The following is a 13589-nucleotide window of genomic DNA, read 5'->3' as shown; positions in this document are numbered from 1 at the left end:
AAATTGGGCAAATTTATGTAATATTTCTTATCATGAGATTATTATAAATGAAATATAAGATTATTCAGCCTGTTTTTACACAAGGTTTGCACAAGGTTTATTGGGACAAAGGTACAAAGTCAAAAACAGGCAGGGGTCAAAACCAGAAAAATCACCAAAACCAGAACAGATCAAAACTGATCTGTTTTGATTGTCTAAGAACAATGTCATGGTATCAGGCTGGGTTAAAATAACAAAAATAGCAAAATAGCATCAGATCAAAAGGATAAAACAAAAGGCAAAACTCAGAAAATATCAAGGTCTGACACAGAGAATCAATCCACAAGCACACATCTCAGCACTCACAAAAATGCAGGCAAACTGTAAGGCTTTGCACCAGAGTTCAAGTTAATATGATTTATATAGCAGTTCCACAGGAAATTGGAAATACCACTGAAGAAGTGGGTTCAGTATTCGGGGAGGGTGCCTCCTGTTGGTCTGGAGTGTGGACTAGCTGTTACAAAATACCCCCCATTAAACAACCATTAGAACACAAATTGCTAGATTGGAGATGGTAACCTGAGGAGAGACTGGCATTGATATTGAGTCTTTTGCAAAAGCCTTGACATACCCAGTAGCTGAATTTCACATCATGATCTGAGACTGTGTCCTCAGGAAGTCCATAGAGCCATTGTTTCAAGGCATCAAAGGCATCCTGGGTTTCAGGGTTCCATTTGATAATCTTGGGCTTTCCTTTGAGGAGGGATGTTAGTGTGGCTGCCACAGTGCCGAAGCTCTGAATGAACCATCAGTAAATGTTGGCAAACCCCAGGAATCTTTGCATCTCCTTGACAGGTTTAGGTTGGAGCCAAGAGTTTACTGCCTCCACTTTACTCTGATCCATCTCCACTCCTCTTGGGTTGAAAGTGTAGCCTAGAACTTAACAGATTTCTGGTGAACTTCACATTTTTCCAGTTGGACATACAGATTATTCTTCAAGAGCTTTTGCAACACCACACATATCTGGGAGATGTGTTCTGTTTTTGTTTAGGAATAGATCAGGATGGCAAGAATTCCCAGAGTACCTCGTTTATGATGGCCTGGAACAGTGAAGGTGCATTGATGAGTCCATATGGCATGACCAGGTACTTGTAGGGTCCAGTGTTGGCAATGAAAGCCATTTTCCACTCATCCCCTTCACTAATGAGAATCAGGGTGTATGCACTGCACAGATCAGGTCTAGTGGCTCCTCTCACCCGTTCTGTGGCAGATGGTATCTGTGGTAGAGGGTAGCAATACTTCATTGTGACCCACCTACAACACACTTGTGTCCACTTACAGCCTACTATAATGTACTCACCAATCAATTAGGAATCCCTGTATATCTCATTCATTCAAATATCCAATCAACCTATCATGAGGCAGCAGCTCAATGATACAATCATATAGGCACGGGTCAAGAGCTTCAGTTAATGTTCATATCAGAATGTACATCAGAATAGGAAAAAGTGCCTGTGACCATTTGAGTATGGTCGAAAAGTGTTTGAGTATTTCAGAAAGTGCTGTTCTTCTGGGATTTCATGCTGACAGGCATTCTACAGTAATGACTACAATAGCAAGTCTTTCAATAGTTGTGAGCAGAAAAGCATCTCAGAACACACAGTTTTACCCAGTTTTAGAATGGGGTTCCTAATAATTTTGGTGACAAGTTTTTCTCAAAAGAAAAGCATGAGTTGCATTACTTTTCAGTTGTATTACATTAATAAAACAAATGTTATGAAAGTGATACTTCATTCTTTTGCATGCATTTCTAATAAGGACTACTATTCTATACCTTTAACTTAACCTTTGACCTGCAGGCCCCAGTATGTGTGGCTACAGAACTGTCCGAGAAGACTGTAAGCAGTACGGGTGTTCCACAGGGGACTGTTCTTGCTTCCTTCCTATTCACCTTTTATACCTCTGATTCAGGTATGACTCTGAACCTTGTCATATTGAAAAGTTCTCAGATGATACCGCTATTGTGGGGCGTATTAGGGAAGGAAATGAGGAGGAGTACAGGAGCTTGATTAATAGTTTTGTCATGTAGGGTCAGCGCAACCATCTTCAGCTTAACACCAGCAAGGCAAAGGAGATTTCCATAAGAAGAAATCTGCTCCGGCTCCAGTCACCATTGAGGGTCAGAACATCAAGGTGGTGCAGAGCTACAAGTACCTGGGTGTTCACCTGAGTGACAAGCTGGGGTCGGACATGAACGTGAACAGCCTCTACAAGAAAGAACAAAGGCAACTCTGTTTTCTGTGGAGGCTGTTACTGTATGAAGCTGTTACTGTATGAACATTCTACGAGTCTGTTGTGTCCAGTGCCATCTTTTATGTGCTGGGGCAGCATCATCACTACATAGGACATCAAGAGGCTCAACAAAATCATTAAGCGAGCTGGATCAGTCATGGGTTCCAGACCGGACACAGTGAAGATAGTGGTGGTGGTGAAGAGGATACTGTCCAACCTCACTGTCATGAGCAATCACTCCCACCTATCTATCCAAAAATCACTGCACAGAGAAGCACACTGAGTGGGAGGTTATTCCTGCCTCAGTGTAGAGAGGAATGCTTTTGCAGGTTCTTTCTCCCTGCAGCCATGAGACTGTACAACTCCACACATAACTTATCCACCTGAGAAGGCATGTTGACTTTTCTGCACTACTCCTTGGGGGGTGAACATCAAAATTGAAGACTTTTGCTTAGTCCAATGCTGCACAATGACATTTTGAACACTGTTGTAACCTGCATATGAGTGCACCTGGTTATATTCTGTCCCATTTTGCACATGATAGATAATCCATGTATATAATCGCTATACTGTAGTTTTGTACATTTGCATAGCTGTTATAACCTGTTATAAGCATGCAAGTGTATCTGGTTATATTCTGTGAATATATATTCGCTGCAGTCTTGTACCTTTGTATTGTAACTTATTTTAATACTTTTCTGCTGCTATATTGTCTTTTGTCTTATGTTCGCTATTGTCTCTTGTCTGCTGCTGTAACATTGGAATTTTCCACGTGGGATTAATAAAATCTTATCTTATTTTATCTCAGGCCCTGTACCTGTAATTCAGTCCCTGTTGTTGGCTGATTGTGACGTGTCAGCCTACCTTCTGTCACAGCTAGATGAACTAGTTACTGACTATCAATGCTGGCTATTATTTTCAGTTTACATTATGTTATACCCGCCTGCTAGCTACCCCTAGGCTATATGGGGACATGACTGCACTTACTGCTTATAAAAGGGATCTATATAATGAGGTTTCTTGTAATCTTGGAACCTTTGTAACAAAGAATGTTCAGGTGTATAGTTTAATAATGTCGATTATGCAGACAGTTGCAGTTTTACTGGCTAGATAGGTGATACTGAGGTGAATGATGACCAATAGCATTACAAGACTAGTGAGTTCATGATTTATTAACCAATCACATTTGACTATATGGACCCAAATTTGTCAGACCTTCAAGTATTTCCAGCCACTTCCAACCAGGCCAGGCCACCAGGATTTTTCCCAAATCTCCTGATGGCAAGTTCAGGCCCTCTTGAAGATACACTTATCCATCACACCACCACACTTATATGAGCTTGTTGGACTTCCTGTTCCAAAACCATGGGCATTAATATGGAGTGCTGGTCATTATCACAGTGGATCTGCAGCCTAGTCCAGGAACATACCAGTTTGTTTTTGGGAGATGGGAGAGAACCCAAGTAGACAAGGAGAAAACAAAAATGACAAAAGTTAGGATTGAAAAGTTAACGTCATTCAACCTCAGGTAAATGTACATCAGGCTCCATGACCCTGTCCAACTTTCAGTCTCCAGTCTGTATAATCCTAATAGGCCTGAGGAAAAACAGTCATTTTTATCTCCCTATAAAAACATGTTCTTATACACTTGGACATGTGATTAGATTTATTCAGACATTTTTAAATTTTGATTTGCAACAGACTGCTACAATAGATGGCCTAGGGAAAGGCTCATTTGTGACAGGCTGTCAATACATCCAGTGTGATTATGTTGATGTGGTGTGACTGAACAGGGGCAGGGTTTCCATTATTTATTTATTTTTTTACAGATATAGAGTCATAACAAGTGAACACAGAGCAATAATACAATGCACGCTGTGACTTGTAACCTCTGCTAAAGATTTCTGTGTGACTAGATCTTGAACAACTGGCAAACAAGACAAAATCAGAGGGGAAATGGAAGATGGGACTCTCAGGCTTATCTCATAGAACAGACCTGAGCCTTGTAGAGTGTACACTATCAGTCTTGTCTTTTATTTTATGAACTACACCAGAAAGTGCCTTTGTGGTAAAGTGTGTTAATGCCCAGTCATCCGTTATAGCTATATGTTCCTTCTGTGTCATTTTCTTCAACAAGGAGCATGGTAAATAGTTGAAAGGCCCTCGGGTGCAGAAGCAGGGGTCACTTCATCAATCCATTATCCACAAACTACTAATAATTGATGAGGAGAAGAATAGTGTTCCTCTGATTACCACTTCATTGGCTTTGGTCAGTCTACCTTTAGGCTGTTGATGAATTATTCAATCACTTTTCTCTTCTTTTCACTATATGGTTTTTACATCTGTGATATTTCTCTTGGGTTATGTTAAATTTTACCCCTTTTTGACATTAAACAGATTATCATCCTGTATGCTGAGCTTTAATATTGCTTTTGGTTTAAACTGAAATATTAAATGTGTGACATTCTTATGACTATAGTCAATTTGTTTTTCAATTTTCTGTTTGTAGGGTCTTAATAAAATATAAAATGTGACTGATATTGTTATGTTTGCCAGTAAGGCCAGTAAAGTATGTATAATTTACACAGTAAATTTATTAAACTTGATATTAAATTTCAACAAATCACAGACTTGCATTTAAAGTTAAGCCTCAAGTGTATATGTACATAAGGGTAGGGCAAATATGTACATAAGGGTAGGGTAGCCATATTATAGTGAGCATTGGTCATTAGGTAATTGAACAATAACAACTTGTGACATTTTGTTTTTGGATTTAAAATGCAGCAGTGTCTATGTGGTTAAAGTGCTGAATGTCAGTTCTAATTCAAGAGAATACATGCATATTGGGTGAACTGCAACCTTTTACACATTTTCCTATTACAGGGGAAATGCATAATTGGAAAAATGAACAGATCCCACTTTATATGAAAAGCCTCTAATACCTCTGTTTTTAGACAAACTGTAATATAGTGTAAGTACCTCAGATGTATGCAATGTTACAGAGTACTTATGTAAGTACACATGTATATTAACCTACATAGTGTGTGAGTTCACAAGTGAGTCTGGACAGTTGGGACAGGACATTCGCTCTCAGGTGATTATACGCATGTTTGCAGTGTGATATAGTTGTACTTATATACTGTACAAATACTTTTTTGTGCCACATGAAACAGGCACTGTAAAAGTAACCTCAAACACACAACACCGGTCCTTAATGTCTAATTATTTACTTTAAAAAGAGTTTTAATATGATATTACTTTCAGTTTTTCACTTAAACTACAAAAGATATCCTTAAGGGCCCAGTGTCAGGCCATACCAGTGTCAAGCATTGATTATTAATAAATTAATAACATACACATGGTAAATATATACTCTTAAGAAAGATAATATATCATATATATCTCATATAACACTCTTACAGGTTCTGCAGTTTTTTTCTCCTGTAGGGGACCTGTAATGGCTTCCCTTTTAGAAAAGGTTCCAAGAACCAGTAGCCATCCAAAGAGCCCTTTTTTTCTAACAGCATAACTCTAATATTTCAGTAATGCATTGGCCCAGAAACAATTGAGCCATATTCAAACATTCTTTTAGTGCTCTTAAATGGGATAACTAGCTATAATTTCTCAATGAGTTCTCCCAATATGGATGTATATTCACTCATTAAATTCTGTACTTTTATTATAATATTCATTGTTTCATTTCAAATCCAATGTGCTGGATTACAGAGTTAAAATAAAAACAAAAAATATTTCAGTGTGCTGTACATTATATCTGCCCTACACCCAGATGCTCAAGCCATCACTTCATATATTAAAGGTCTTCTCTGTCCTGAGGAATAGTGTTTCTACCACGAGAAAGCAAGGACACTTCCTCAGTCATCTTCCTCAGGAGCTGACCTTTAAGCTCTATTTGGTGCAGATGTCATTGCAACGCCCTGTCTGACTGACACACACTGACATACACACACATACACAGAGAGAGTGTATGCACAAACACACAAACACTGCTGCATTAACCCCCCTAGCTTCTCTTGCTTACATCAAGCAGCTTTTGTCACTCTGCTATCACTTTGGTGCATGATTTATTAATTTCTTCCTGCTGTTGTTAAGGGATATTTTTGACCCTCAGTGCGTTGAAATGAGGAAAGTGAGATAGTGAGGATTTTTGTATAGGATTCAAAAACCATTCAAAGTATTCTAATAAAAGCAAGTTTTTTTAAATTTTATTTTTAATAGCTAACCCATATGATGCTAAAGGATTCCAGTTTTACACACATTCTCGCATTCTATCCACAAATTTTTTGCATATGTTATATTTAAGATTGATGGTGCCATACTGATCATAAAACAATTTTTATGCATCTTTATTATTTTTTTTTATTTCTGTACCCTACAATACTTTTATTTATTAACACTTTGGAAAAGAGTACCTGGGCCTTCATAACACATTCATAAAGATTGCATAAATCCTTTATAAGTTAATTTTGGAGGATATATGTAAGGATTATGTCAAAACTTTAGAAGTGACATATAAGTGTTTGTGTCGTAGGTTACTTAGGAAAGAAGAATGAATCGCCTCAATTATCAGTACCGGGGAAGTGTATGCAGGGATGGGCTCAAGCAGGCCAGCACTCCGCACCCATTGGTTACACATGGACCACAACCCAACACATGCAAAATAAAACACATACATTACTACATTACACATTCTTTATGAGTATTTAAGGTGTCTTGATGATAAGCAGAGAGCAGTCTTACCTTACCGACTCAATGGCTAGGAGTGACAGCAATGTTAATTCTTCTTTGGCCAATTGCCTTTGTAGTTCATTTGTAAGCAGTCCCATTAGGGAAAATGAATGAGACACATACTGTAGTCCTTTGTTTATGGTTATCCGTGTTTTTTATCCCCTTACCTAACTCCAGTTAAAAACAGTTCCACTGTAAAAAAATATTGACTGTACATTTTACTGTAAAAAATGTACAATAAACAACTGTAAACATATTTACAGTAAAGTGGTGCAATATCTTAGAAAGTATAAAATAACTCATAATCCAATACACTTGCTCATTTGGCTGATTCTTTAAAAAAAAAAAACAACACAACTTACAGTTGATGCAGGATACAACAGAGCATAAGAGTCTTGCTCAAGGAGCCAACTGTAGCAGTTTGGTGGTACTTGGATTTAAACATACAACCTTCTGCTCTTTACCTCAAAGCCTAAACCACTGAGCCACGACTAGTACAACTAGCTTGCATTGATTCAATTCACTCTTTTAGTGTGAGTTAATTCAGTGGTAGAAGTGGTTGAATCAATGCAAGTTGTGCTTGTCGTGGTGGCTCAGTGATTTAGGCTTTGAATTGCCAAATGCCAAATGGCTATGGCTGGCTCCTTGAGAAAAACTGAAAATCTTTGCTCAGTTGTATCCTGAATAAATTGAAATTGAAAATTGAAAATTAAAAGTTGTTGCTTTTAAAGTGTCAGCCAAATGACCAATTTTATTGGATTGTGTCATTTTATACTATGTAAGATATTACAGTACTTTATTGTAAATATGTTCAGAGTTGATTATTGTAATTTGTTTACAGTACAACACTTGTTGCCAGTAAATTACTGTACTGTATAATATACAGTCATTTTTTAATTTATTTATTTTTTACAGTGTAGGACCTCATCACGCATTGGTTACAAATTCAGACCCAAAGACCAATAACATTTCCAAATTTATTTCAGATTCTGTGACTTTACATTCATTTGGCTAGTGTTCTGTATATCGCGGTGTGTGAGAGAGCATAATGGCCTAATCATTCCTTTCAAATTTATGCTTGTTGTGGGCCCCCTAGGGCACATGCCCAGTAATCCTGGTTAGTAATCTGTCTCTGACTGTGTGGGGCTGTTGTATCCAGTGGCAGCGCATCCATAGGGGTAGATAGAGCCCCCCTACTTATATCAGCCAGTCAACAAATATTAGTCTTCATAATGTCCTCGTTCACAGCTCCATACATTTTAAATTCCATTAAAATACTAATTGCCTCTTTTGAGGAACCAAAAATGTTGCCATTTAACAGATATAAGCTAATGTTTCATTGATTTGCTCACCTTTCTAGATGTTTTGCAGTCGTGGCGCAGTGAAGTCAATAGAGTTATTGTTGCACCTATTGGTCAAAAATGGGAACTGAAACAAAAGCTAATGCAGGTTATTTGGAGCAGGAACCACACCGACCCATGTTTGCTCTCTATGGACATTTTCAGTGGAAGACGAGGAGTGGACAGGACAGTCTATGATAGAATAGCTTTTCAACCAAACTGGGCTGGTTTAAAAAGACCACAAAGGTCACAAAGAACTTGTTTTATAGCAAATAACTGGAATTAAATCTAGTAAATATCTGTAAAGAAAGGCAAAGTGTAAACCCAGACAGTGTGTTTATGATGTACATAACCATTTCTGTTGTTATATTGTAAGTTATATTGCAAAATTGGGAGAAGGGAAAGTTGGATTTTGGAGTAGATAATGTCTGTACATCAGAAATGCATGTGCAATTATTTTACAAGTTATTTGTTTGTCTTTACTGATGATATATTCATAAAGATTTGAGCCTTCTTTTATAAAGTATCCTTCATCATGTAACATTTTGGGAAATGTTTTTACTGTTAATAAGTTTATTTACTTCTTCACAGGAGCACTAACAAGTAGCTGATTGTATTGATATAACACATTTAGCCATGCTACAATTCAGCAGATGAATAAATAAATGGAATGTTATTGTTTTTTGTTTGACTTTAATCCAGAACATTTTATTTAAAATGAATCAATGACTGTTTGTCAGCTGCAGAATTGCTGATACCCTTTATGAAACTAAATAAAAATGAATAATATGTTCAGCATAAACCTATGGAGTCATTTGTAGAGTAATCTTGGACAACTCTTTCATTCAGGAAATTTCAAGCTCCTTTATTTTCTTAGGTCTGTAGATTTCACTCTACAATTCAGACCACAGGTTTGGTTAGTAGAGTTTAAGTCCATGCACCAAGAAGTCAGAGGCAAAACATTGATTTTGTGCCCTGCAGCCATTTCCATATTGATTTATATACTGTATAAATTTGGGGTCATGTGTCCTCATCCTGACAAATTTTTGACTATTACAGACTTTCAATTTTTTTTTCAATGCTTTTCTCTGTTCATGCTCAATGCTATTTTCAACTTACGCTTAGAACCATCTATCTCTTTTGTCCTGAAAGCTCTTTTGTTTTTCCCCCATATAGATTTTACATGTGTGCAACCTCACACAGGCATTAAGAGATTTTCAGGAGACTGAATTTTTAATGCATACCAATTCATTCATTCATTCATTCATTCATTCATTTATCTTAACTAATCACTTTATCCAGGTCAAGGTCTTGGTGGATCTGGTGCCTATACCGGGAACAATGGGTGTGAGGCAGGAATACACCCTTGATGGGATACCAGTCTATTGCAGGACAGCATATGCACACATACACACGCACACACACACACACACATTCACACCTTGGGGCAGTTTAGTATCGCCAGTCCACCTATTGGCATTTTAGGAGATGGGAGGAATCAGGAGAACCTGGAGAAAACCCATGGGAGAACATGCAAAATGCATCATCATGCCACCCCTTAATTTGTTTGTAATTATTGTTATTATTTTAGACTTTGGGGTGTCAATATTTTTGCAATAGAGGTTTAAGAGATTTTAAAATGGTTCTTATGAGAAGGGTTTTAGAAAAAGTATGTCATTGGAAAATTTTAATCATTGTGTGTAATGTTTGTTTTATACAATCATTTTCTCCCTTCTGTTAAATGCTAACACTTATGACTGGCAGTATACAAAGTTGATAATGAAGTTGACCAAATGGTAAAAATGAAATTCACTGTGTTGGTGTTGTCTAAAATGTTCTTTGTCTTTGGTGTGTCTCCCATCATGGGCTGTGTGTTATTGGAACTTGCCCTCTGCTGCCCTTCACTGGCAATACTGTGGGAACTCGAGGTGAGAGCATAAGGAGAAATGGAGAAGCATAAACCTGTTTCATCTCTCTTTGCCTCAGCTTGCCCTCTGCTAACTACCTCTCCTCTCCACATCCCTCTTTCTTTTTTCCCCTCTTTCTTTTTCTCTCTTTCTCAACACAATCTGCAATGCCCTCCCCTTTCCATGTCTACTTCCTTGGACGGATCGATAATGGCATGCTGGGGCAGCCTGGTGTTGGCAGGGGGGGCAGCAGGGAGCGCCAGCTATTTCACTCACCCTCATCATCCTCCCTCTTTCCCGCTGAGCCTGGCGAAAACAATCAGCGCACATAGCTTAGGAGCAGATCCAGTTCCACCTGCTTGACACACTGTGCCAAACCCACTTGGATCTCGGGCTGCAGGTACACAGCCTACACCACCTTCTAATCCTGCTAATTAACTGCTTCAGCCCAACTTGTTTATATTCCCGTATACAATAATAATACAGTTATTTACAATAGGGTGCAAAAATCTACAATCAAGAACCTTTTTTATTCAGCAAATATGAATGCAAAATTGTACATAGCTGCTATTTATTATTGAATATATTCGAGCAGTTAACATTAGCCCTAACATATTGCTAACAGATTTCAACCTAATCCTGGAAAAACACTTTTAGATGGTCACTAATATCTGTATTTAGCTTAATTCTTTGTATTGATACTTGTTTCAGTTGTTTCATACCAACAAATAATTACCAATTACCAGTATTTAATACACTGGATGACAAAGGGAAAAAAAGTGTTGGCCCACCTGGATGAGACCACTCCCATCAGGATACAAATATTTCATCATAGGATATGAAAGGTGATCCGTCTTTAAGGTTCAATAATGAACTATATGGAAGCAAATAATACATAATTTTAAATCTTTGCAAATATATTAGTAAACAATAGTAAATATGACCAAAAGTATGTGGACACCTGAAAATCATATCCATATGTGCTCCCATTCCAAAGTTGGTTCCCCCTTTGCTGCTATAACAGCATCCACTCTTTTGGGAAGGCTTTTCACTAGATTTTGGAGCATGGCTGTGGGAATGTCTGCTCATTCAGCCACAAGAGCTTTAGTGAGGTCAGGCATTGATGTCAGATGAGAAGGCCTTGTGCACAGTCGGTGTTCCAATTCATCCCAAAGGTGGTCAGTGGGGTTCAGGTCAGGGCTCTGTGCAGGCCCCTCGAGTTCTTCCACTCAAACCATGTCTTCATGGACCTCTTATTGTGCACAGCAGCATTGTCATGCTGGAACGGGTTTCAGTTCCAATGAAGGGAAATCTTAAAGTTACAATATACAAAGACATTCCAGACAACTGGCCATCTGTACTGTATATGGCTTCCAAATGGAGCGTGTGAGGACTAACACGTGCTTTCTTAGTGACATGCAGGTCTGTCACTCCATCTTGTCAAACTGCTTTTCATGCAATGTCATAGGGCAGCTTAACACACATGGAGGAGTGTGCTAACTGTAGATGACCATGGTTCGCTAGTATCGTTCTGATAAGATAGATGAATAATGCCATTCTTCTTTACTGGACAGTTCCGAAGACTTTCCTGGGTGGAAAACATTTAGAAAGTGCTACGGAACACCGGAAAGTGACACCGGACACTCCTTACATAAATGTTATATAAACATTTCCTTATAGAAGGGTTCACCATATACTGTACACACTCACTGTACTCTCCACCTAGACTGAGAGCTATACTTTACTATTCACTGGACCAAATCATAAATCTCACACAAGGCACGTGGCTGCAAGGTCAGAATGCTAATTTGCCCTGTAAAGAAAAAACTAATGTGTCTCATAATTCTTATGTAATGTGGGAATCAGGCTTGAACAATGCAATTAACTCCCGCAAGGGAGAGACAATGTCTTGATTCACTTGCTTTGCTGTCCCTGGTCATTAAGATGCTCTCATGCACTACGACTGGCCTGTTGTCCTCAGTGGCAATTAGTATGTATTACACAGTTAACGAGCATGGCAAGTAAAACTCAGTCAAGGGGTAAATTCTAGGCAGTCACTGAATCACATTTCCTAAGTTGGTGGTTTGGCAGTATCTGATTATAAGAATTGGGTTGTGGGAGACCCCTGAAAAATATACTATATCTCCTGTATCTCTTTATATACTTTTTAAATATACTTTTGTACCAGCTTTTTTCAATTTGGCTTAACACTGCTTAATTCAGAGTTATTTCTCTAGCCTGAACACTATTTTTAATGCATGATAAGTGCAGTGATAAATATTATTATCTGATTAAATATGATACTGTTTGTACTTATTAAAACACAAATTCAAATATTGTTTTACTTTTGTTTAAGTATTTGTTCAGACTCAATAGTGCTAAAAAAAAGTCAATATTTTGGAGTGGGATCTGACTCCTGTGTTAACCACTGTGCCTCAGATGGCATATTTAACAAATCTGTTGTTTAATTAATTCTCTCACTTGTTAAATTGTTATCCTGTATATTCAGCAAAGCAGTCATGCGCAGTTTTATTTTGCATAATAACATGATATGAAAAATTCAAAGTTTAAATGTACAACATAGTTTTTTGGCATCTGATTACTAGAGAGAAGATATAAAAGCAGTTCCACTGGGGGAAAGAACATCATTTGTGAATGCAGACAACGTGCCACTCTGAAAAGCAAAAGCCTACTTGCTCTTAGGTTTTGTCTCTTCAGTGAATAACAACCAGCAGGTTATTGCTGTTTTAAAGAATTAATTATTGCTTTTCTATGTTTTGCATTTCATATTTTCCCCATGGTGTGCTTGCTTTTCTAGCATGGACTCTTCTCCTTATATTAGAACTTTTTTTTTTTTTTTTTTTTTAAAGTTGTAACTTTTATAAAATGAAATGGCATATAGCATTGCAGCACTGCAGGTAACTACACCATCTTTAAATTTTACAACTACTGTGGCCATTATAATGTATATATATGTATCTCTCTGAAGTAAATATAATTGAAACTGACTAGACTTTGAAGGAAATGTGAGCGGAGTTTAATAATTGTTTGATAAGATTACCATTTATGGTGTGATGTACAGTGAATCATAATAAAGCCACATTAAACTATAGTGAATTCTTGAATATGGCAGCACAGACTTTAAGAGCACCTTAGTCCACAGCATTTTAACAAAAATAATGTATAAATACTAGAATCTTTAATCAATACCCCGATATCAATGTACCGTTACATTCATGATAACAATACTAAATGTTGCTCTTGTGTATTCTGTCTCATATCTTGTCAATGTCTAATGTCAATGCCCACTGTCTAATTTAGAATC

The sequence above is a fragment of the Pangasianodon hypophthalmus genome, chromosome 22 (assembly GCF_027358585.1).
Source record: "Pangasianodon hypophthalmus isolate fPanHyp1 chromosome 22, fPanHyp1.pri, whole genome shotgun sequence".
Lineage (NCBI taxonomy): Eukaryota > Metazoa > Chordata > Actinopteri > Siluriformes > Pangasiidae > Pangasianodon > Pangasianodon hypophthalmus.
The sequence above is the reverse complement of the archived record's forward strand: the minus strand, read 5'-3'. Positions refer to the sequence as shown.